Source organism: Mus caroli, chromosome 5 (assembly GCF_900094665.2).
Source record: "Mus caroli chromosome 5, CAROLI_EIJ_v1.1, whole genome shotgun sequence".
NCBI classification, from domain to species: Eukaryota; Metazoa; Chordata; class Mammalia; order Rodentia; family Muridae; genus Mus; species Mus caroli.
The window spans coordinates 58,589,220-58,596,205 of NC_034574.1; the positions used below are offsets into that span (position 1 = coordinate 58,589,220).

Sequence of the window (6,986 nt, forward strand, 5' to 3'; positions counted from 1 at the left end):
CTGCCTCTCTGCCTCTCTGCCTCTGCCTCTGCCTCTGCCTCTGCCTCTGCCTCCTCTGCCTCTGCCGCCTCTGCCTCCTCTGCCTCTGCCGCCTCTGCCTCCTCTGCCTCTGCCTCTGCCTCTGCCTCTGCCTCTGCCTCTGCCTCTGCCTCTGCCTCTGCCTCCAATGCTGGGATTAAAAGCATGCACCACCATCGGGCTTCTCAATCCTTTGGTTTTTAAATCTATGTAGTTCTGGCTGGTCTTGACCTTCCTACATATCCAGAGCTGACCTCCAACTCAAACCTCCTGCCTCAACAACCCTAATGCTGAGATTTCTAGTATGACCTAATATACCTGACTAGGGAACATCTCTTTGATAAGCAACATCTTCACAGAGCCATGAAATGAAGACCTGGCAAGAACAGTCAGATAACGTAAACTGCAAGCACCAGTTACTGTGCTCCCTTACAGTGAATGTTCTCCCAGGTTGAAAGCAGTGTAGTTGCAGGTTAAGAGTTAAATTCTATAGGACTTCCTAGGTGATAGAAAGAAACTGGTAGTAGCACAGAAGCCTGCGTAGCAGAACATCACATGTTGGTTAAGTCTTGTCCTCTGGAGAAGACACTGCAAAGAGGAACGGCAAAGGCAGGGAGCTCAGGAAGCCATTATAACTCCGGACAAGATGCTGACTAGGGTAGTTCACAGAGGTGGTTAGGAAGCTCAGATGCTGGCTACACACATAATAAAGGTTGACATCTAATAATTATCTAATCATTCATTGGGAACCTCAAACTGTTGGTTTTATTACATTTTATATCCAAAAAAAGAAAGAAAGGAAAACCATCCAGCAGCCAGGGAGGTGCCCCAGTGGTATAAGTTGTTTGTTGCCAATCCTGATGACTGCATTCCATCCCTGAGACCCTGACTTCCACGTGTGATCTAACCTCCAATACTCACTAAGACACATGCACCCATACATACATACATACATACATACATCTCATATGGGATACATTTTATCCCAGCCTCTTAAAGCCTCCTCCCCCTTTTTGTTTCCCAGCTACCACACACTCCAAACTGTTATGTTCTGCCTTGTCTAAACCCTAAGATGGTACTGGAGAGAAGATGGCTCATGGTTAAGAGCATCGGTTCTTGCAGAGAACCCAGGATTCCATTCCCAGCATCTACACAGTAGCTTACAACCAGCTCTAACTCCAGCTTTAGAGGAACCCTAAGCCCTCTGCTAGCTGCAGCAGTTACTATACGCAGGTGGTCCACGTACATACAAGCAGGCAAACATAACCACAAAAAATACAAAGTAAGTGCATTTTAAAAGAAAATATTATAAAGAATTATTTAAAAGCCCATAAACAGATGTGGGGAGGGGTCGAGTGTGGCACACACCTTTAATCCCAGCACTCAGGAAGCAGAGGCAGGTAGATCTTTGAATTCCAGCCCAGCCTGGTCTACAGCAAGTTCCAAAACAGCCAGGACTACACAGACAAACTATGCCTTCAGTGGGTAGGTCAGGGCACCATAAACAAAGCAGCCACGTAACTAAAATGTCTGAAAATGAGAGCCAAGTACTTTGTCATAGTGATAGAAATCTAACTACCATAATACTCTGTGAGTCACAGCATGAAGACATCCATCCTGCCATCCTGCCTTGACAAAACCAAACCTCAAGACAACTCACTTGGGAGGCAGAGGCAGGCGGATTTCTGAGTTCGAGGCCAGCCTGGTCTACAAAGTGAGTTCCAGGACAGTCAGGGCTACACAGAGAAACCCTGTCTCGAAAAACCAAAAAAAAAAAGAAGAAAGAAAGAAAGAAAGAAAGAAAGAAAGAAAGAAAGAAAGAAAGAAAGAAAGAAAGAACAAACAACTCTATCTCTATACCAACTAGGTACCTTAAAGCCCCCATTAGCCTTTAGAATTTCAGAGGCTACATTACATCATTATGTAAAAAGAAGGCAACAGAGGCTAAGTGGCCAGGTATGGCGATACAGACCCGTGACTCCAGCACCTAGATACCTAACAGGAGAAATTCCAGTGAGTTCTAGGCCAAAAAGCATCTAACAGTGTAATTTGCTTCCTGCAAAGACACTATCAGTTAACAGGTTTTGCTCGGACCGTCCTCAGGTAAAACACACCTTCTGCAGTCCTGAACGCTCAGAGGTAAAACATGCCTCTGCAGACGTTCTCTAGGGGAGCTGATTTGTTTCTGTCTGTTAGAAGCCAAAGGCAAGCTGCTTTCTCCTCCCCAAAAGCTGTAATGAAACCCTGATAAATAGATCTAAGTCAGATTTCTGACAACTACTTGAAAATCATAGACAACTCCACACTTAAAATTTCCCTCCAGGATACTTGTCTCCTTGTAAAAACACCATTTATTTTTATTTATGGACAACATAATCTCAAGTGTGCTAACAACGACCAAGTAAACCAGCATTTTCCACCCGAAGTAGAAGAATTGCCTGGGAGAGGAGATGGCTCTGCCACGCTGAATTAGCCACACGCATCTGTTTAGAAGGATAACGATGAGAGAGAAGGGAATAATGTGAAGGTCTGCAATCAAATCTATTTACAAGGCAAGCAGGAAAAACAAATCTAATTCTGAAGCTCCTGCTGCTCAGAGTTTGGCCTCTGCAGATGGATCTCACTGTGCGGATGCTACGACTCTCTTGCCTTTGCTCTGGAACACACCAAAATCCAATTAACAGGAAGATTTCATTAGAAAGATTAAAAATAAGTGACTTAGCAACAAGTGAAATCTAAGTAGGGTAGCTGGTGTGCATAGCCTTAGTGTATGCCTGAAGTGCCTCCCAACGCTTCTCGAGTCAAATCCCGCACTGCCATCTTGGTTTGGAAGGGCAGAGGAAGGGTCAGTTGTTAGGCCTAAAAATTACTTGAACTTAAATGAAAAGAAAAGCAGTGAGCATTCCTCCTCCATTCCTGGGTGTACTGAGTGACACAGTCTCTGCAAATAAGCACAAAAACAAAACTGATCGAGAAGCCAGGAGTCTCATTAATAAATGAGCAATAAGTCCTCGAGTGGAAACAAGTCCGTGAAAAGGTTTCTCTCTTTGTGTATGCTTGGAAATCACACCCAACACTGCGCACACATGCCGTGTGTGGGGAGAAGAGGCACAAGCAAGATACGACACTAAATAATGGAAAAGCAGGCTGCATAAATATATACCCAAATAAATACATGCATGCTTAAATATACAAAGATTTCTGATGCTAGGAGAGCCATATCCCCTCCAAGGTAATTCCTGTACATAGGGAGGAAACAGAACAGTCCCTGGGGTGATATAGAAATGTTTTAACCTAAATACTTCAGCCAAGCTCAAAATCTCTAAACTTAAAGATTCTTTTATGTAAAATCCTAATACGCAAATTAGTATTGATTCTCAATAACTAGAATCAAATAAATACAATGGACAGTTCTCTTATTTAAGAGACATTCCCTGCTACAGCCATTCCATACTTCATTGGCAGCATCTAGAAGAAGCTCTCAAACAGAATATTATACTTGTTACCTCATACATAAAACGGCCTAACTCTAAAATTAAGCAAAGAACAATATTTTCCAAGTTTTGGTTATGGACCTAACAGAGCACCGTAGGAAGTGTAAGACCTCCACTTTCCCTCAGTTAGCACTCAGCACAGTGAAGAACAACTCCCACAGCACTGCCTCCAGAGTAACTGCAAAGTTAGCATTTAAAAAGTAGACAAAGAAAAACCCTAATTTCTTGAATCAAACAGCAGCTGCTGGTGAAACTGAGTACGGTAGCCTTCAGCACTCTAACTCGAGGACCATCGTCCCATTAAAAGCTAAAAGTAAGCCCGTGCAGCACACAAGCATCTAGGGTGTCGTTCACTGAGAAAGTTCTATTAGTCAATGGTTAGCGCTACGCATTTTTTTCCTTTTTCTGTACATTGGGAATTTAATGTAATTAACATCTTTAAAAATGTTGACAAATACTATGTAGGACAGATTTAGTCAAAGTGATGTTGAACTATGTCCTAAAGTTGAACCGTAAGCCTGGATGCTCACTAATATAGACAGAAATGCTTGGCACGCACAGTTCCTTCAGCCCTTCTCACCTTTAGAGAGCATTACACGGAGCTGAAGAGACGCAAAGATGACTCCAAATTCAAGAGCACATAGGTTGGTTCCCAGCAAGCACAAAAAAGCAGCTCACAACTGCCTGTAATCCAGCTCCAAGGAATACAATGCCTTCTTCTGGCATCTGTGGGTACCTGCATTCACATGAACATACTCCCTCCCGAACAGACCACAAACATTCATAATTAAAAATAAAATCAATCTTTTCAATTATTTTTTAAAGTACTACAAAACAGAAATAAAATGTAGGCCATAAATACAATCTTAAAATAGCCACATTTTAAAAGATAGAGACTGAGTACTGGGGCTGGCAAGATGGCTTAGCAGGTAAGAGCACTGACTGTTCTTCCGAAGGTCCTGAGTTCAAATCCCAGCTCACAGCCACCAGTAATGAGATCTGATGCCCTCTTCTGGTGTGTCTGAAGACAGCTATAGTGTACTTATTTATAATAAATAAATCTTCAGGCCAGAGCAAACAGGGACTGAGGAAATGGGGCCGACTGGAACAAGCAGAGGTCCTAAATTCAATTCCCAACAACCACATGAAGGCTCACAACCATCTGTACAGCTACAATGTACTCATATACATAAAATAAATAAATAAATCTTTTTTTTTAAAGAAAAGACTGGGTTCTGTAACGCAGAGACGAGTGCTAGTCTAGCATGCTCAAAGCCCTAGGTTTCACTCCTAGCATCTAAAACAAAATCGTCTACACAAATCAAATTTGGGGGGTTTGTTCTGTTTTTAGTGTTGTTTTTCAGACAGGGTCTCACTATAGCCCTAACTGGGCTGGAACTCACTGTCTTAGTGAGGGTTTCACTGCTGTGAGCAGACACCACGACCAAGGCACCTCTTAGACAACATTTAATTGGGGCTGGCTTACAGGTTCAGAGGTTCAGTCCATTATCATCAAGAGAGGAGCATGGCAGTGTGCAGGCAAGCATGGTGCAGGAGGAGCTGAGAGTTCTGTATCTTTATCTAAAGGCTGCTATAAGAAGGCTGGCTCCCAGGCAGCTAGGACAACAGTCTTAAAGCCCATACCGACAATGGCATACCTACTCCAACAAGGGCATACCTTCTAATGGTGCCACATCCTGGGCCAAGAATATACAAACCATCACCCTCACTACGTAGTCTCAGAGATCCACCTGCCTCTTACTTCCCACGTGCTTGAATTCAAGGCTTATGGCACCATGCCCAGCAGCAATGGTTTCAACCCAAAACCAAGTGAACAGGACACGGTGCCACACGTCTGAAATCTCCACACGGGAAAGCGAAAAGCAGGGGGTCAGAATCAAGATCACCCACGGCGACATAGGAAACCCACAGACTAGGCTACATGATAGTCTGTCTTCAACATACAACATCACTACTTTCTACATTTCAATTTTATGGGGCTGGAGAGAGATAGCTCAGCAATTAAGAGCACATACTGCTCTTACAGAGAACGGGTTCAATCCCAGCCTCCACATGGAAGCTCACAACCGTCTGAAACTCCAGGAGTCCCAAGGGATCTGACACCCTCTTCTGGCACCAGGCTCATGGTGCAAAAACACACAAGAAGGCAAAGCACATAAAATGAAATAAGAAATAAAATTTAGAATCACATGGGAAAATATAATACTAAACATCATAGTACAGTATGATAACTAATCTATCACCCTGATGAGACCTAGAAACCCACAGTGTCAAGACAGGCCTTTGAGTGTGCCACTGACAAGTGTCTTCCACAGACTGAGTGGAGTGGAAGACCCACTATGGGCAAGACTAATCTGGGGCTATGATCTTAGAGTGGACAGTAAGGAGAAAGTGAGGTAGGCACAGTCATTCCTCTCTGGTTCCTGACTGTGACTGCAGCGTGACCAATATCTGCAAGTTCCTGTTGCCACAACTTCCTCATGGTGTCACCCCAAACTAGGAACTAAAATAAACCCTTTCTCCCTTAAATTGTCAGTACTGTATCACAGCAACAGAAATGTAACCACCACAATGGGTACACTGTCCCCCCAAATTTTCAGCTAAGACAAGGACAATGCTCCTTTTACATACACGTGCCATGGGCGGAATGGAACAAGCAAAGAGTCAGGTGCGGGAGCACACACCTGTAATCCCAGCACTTGGAGGCTGAGGTCGGAGGACTGCTGTGAGTTCAAGGCCAGCAGGGTTATATTTAAAAAAAAAAAAAAACAGAAGAAGGGGAGAGGAGGCTATAATGGATGGGGAGTGTCTAGTGGAGGAGGGAGAGGAGTGTTAATGGAGGAGAGAGAGGAGACTGTCGGTGGTCATAAAAGTCTCACATGAGATACTGGCGTCTCTTCAGAAGACTACACTAAAAACTATCCTAGTGACTAGAGAATCTGTAATCAGAGCCTTAAGTGAGCCTTGGTGTGCCTAAATCCGAAGATAAAGACAGCCCGGTCCACAGTTAAAGGCCACTCTATCTGCAACTGACATTTCCAGGGTGCTGGAAAGCTTCATCACAGGGCCTTCAGTCACACAGCCCAGTTACTAAACTGTTTCCCTTAACCCTCCCATGGAACCAAACTGCCACAAAGGTAGCCATGTTAAAAGAACCCCTTAAACATTGTACAATGTACCTAAGCGGATATTTAGCAACACTACAAAAGCATTAAAAACACTAATCTACTCCAATGTAAGAAATACATCAGTCTATTAAATGTTTCCAAAAGTTGGCTCAAGGGCTGGAGAGATGACTCAACAGTTAAGAGGACTTAGCTACTGCTGGGCGGTGGTTACACGCACATCTTTGATCCCACCATGTGGGGGACAGAGGCAGTTCAAGGCTAGTCTAGTCTACAGAGCAAGTTCCAGGACAACAAAAACCCTGTCACGAAGAAGGGGGGCGGGGAG

At 43.8% G+C, this 6,986-nt stretch overlaps 1 protein-coding gene across 2 annotated transcripts in view; it reads right to left on the reverse strand.

The window, feature by feature from the left end:
- Rfc1 (replication factor C subunit 1) overlaps positions 1 to 6,986 on the reverse strand; it is an 81,967-nt gene that overhangs the window by 44,876 nt on the left and 30,105 nt on the right. The window lies entirely within an intron of this gene.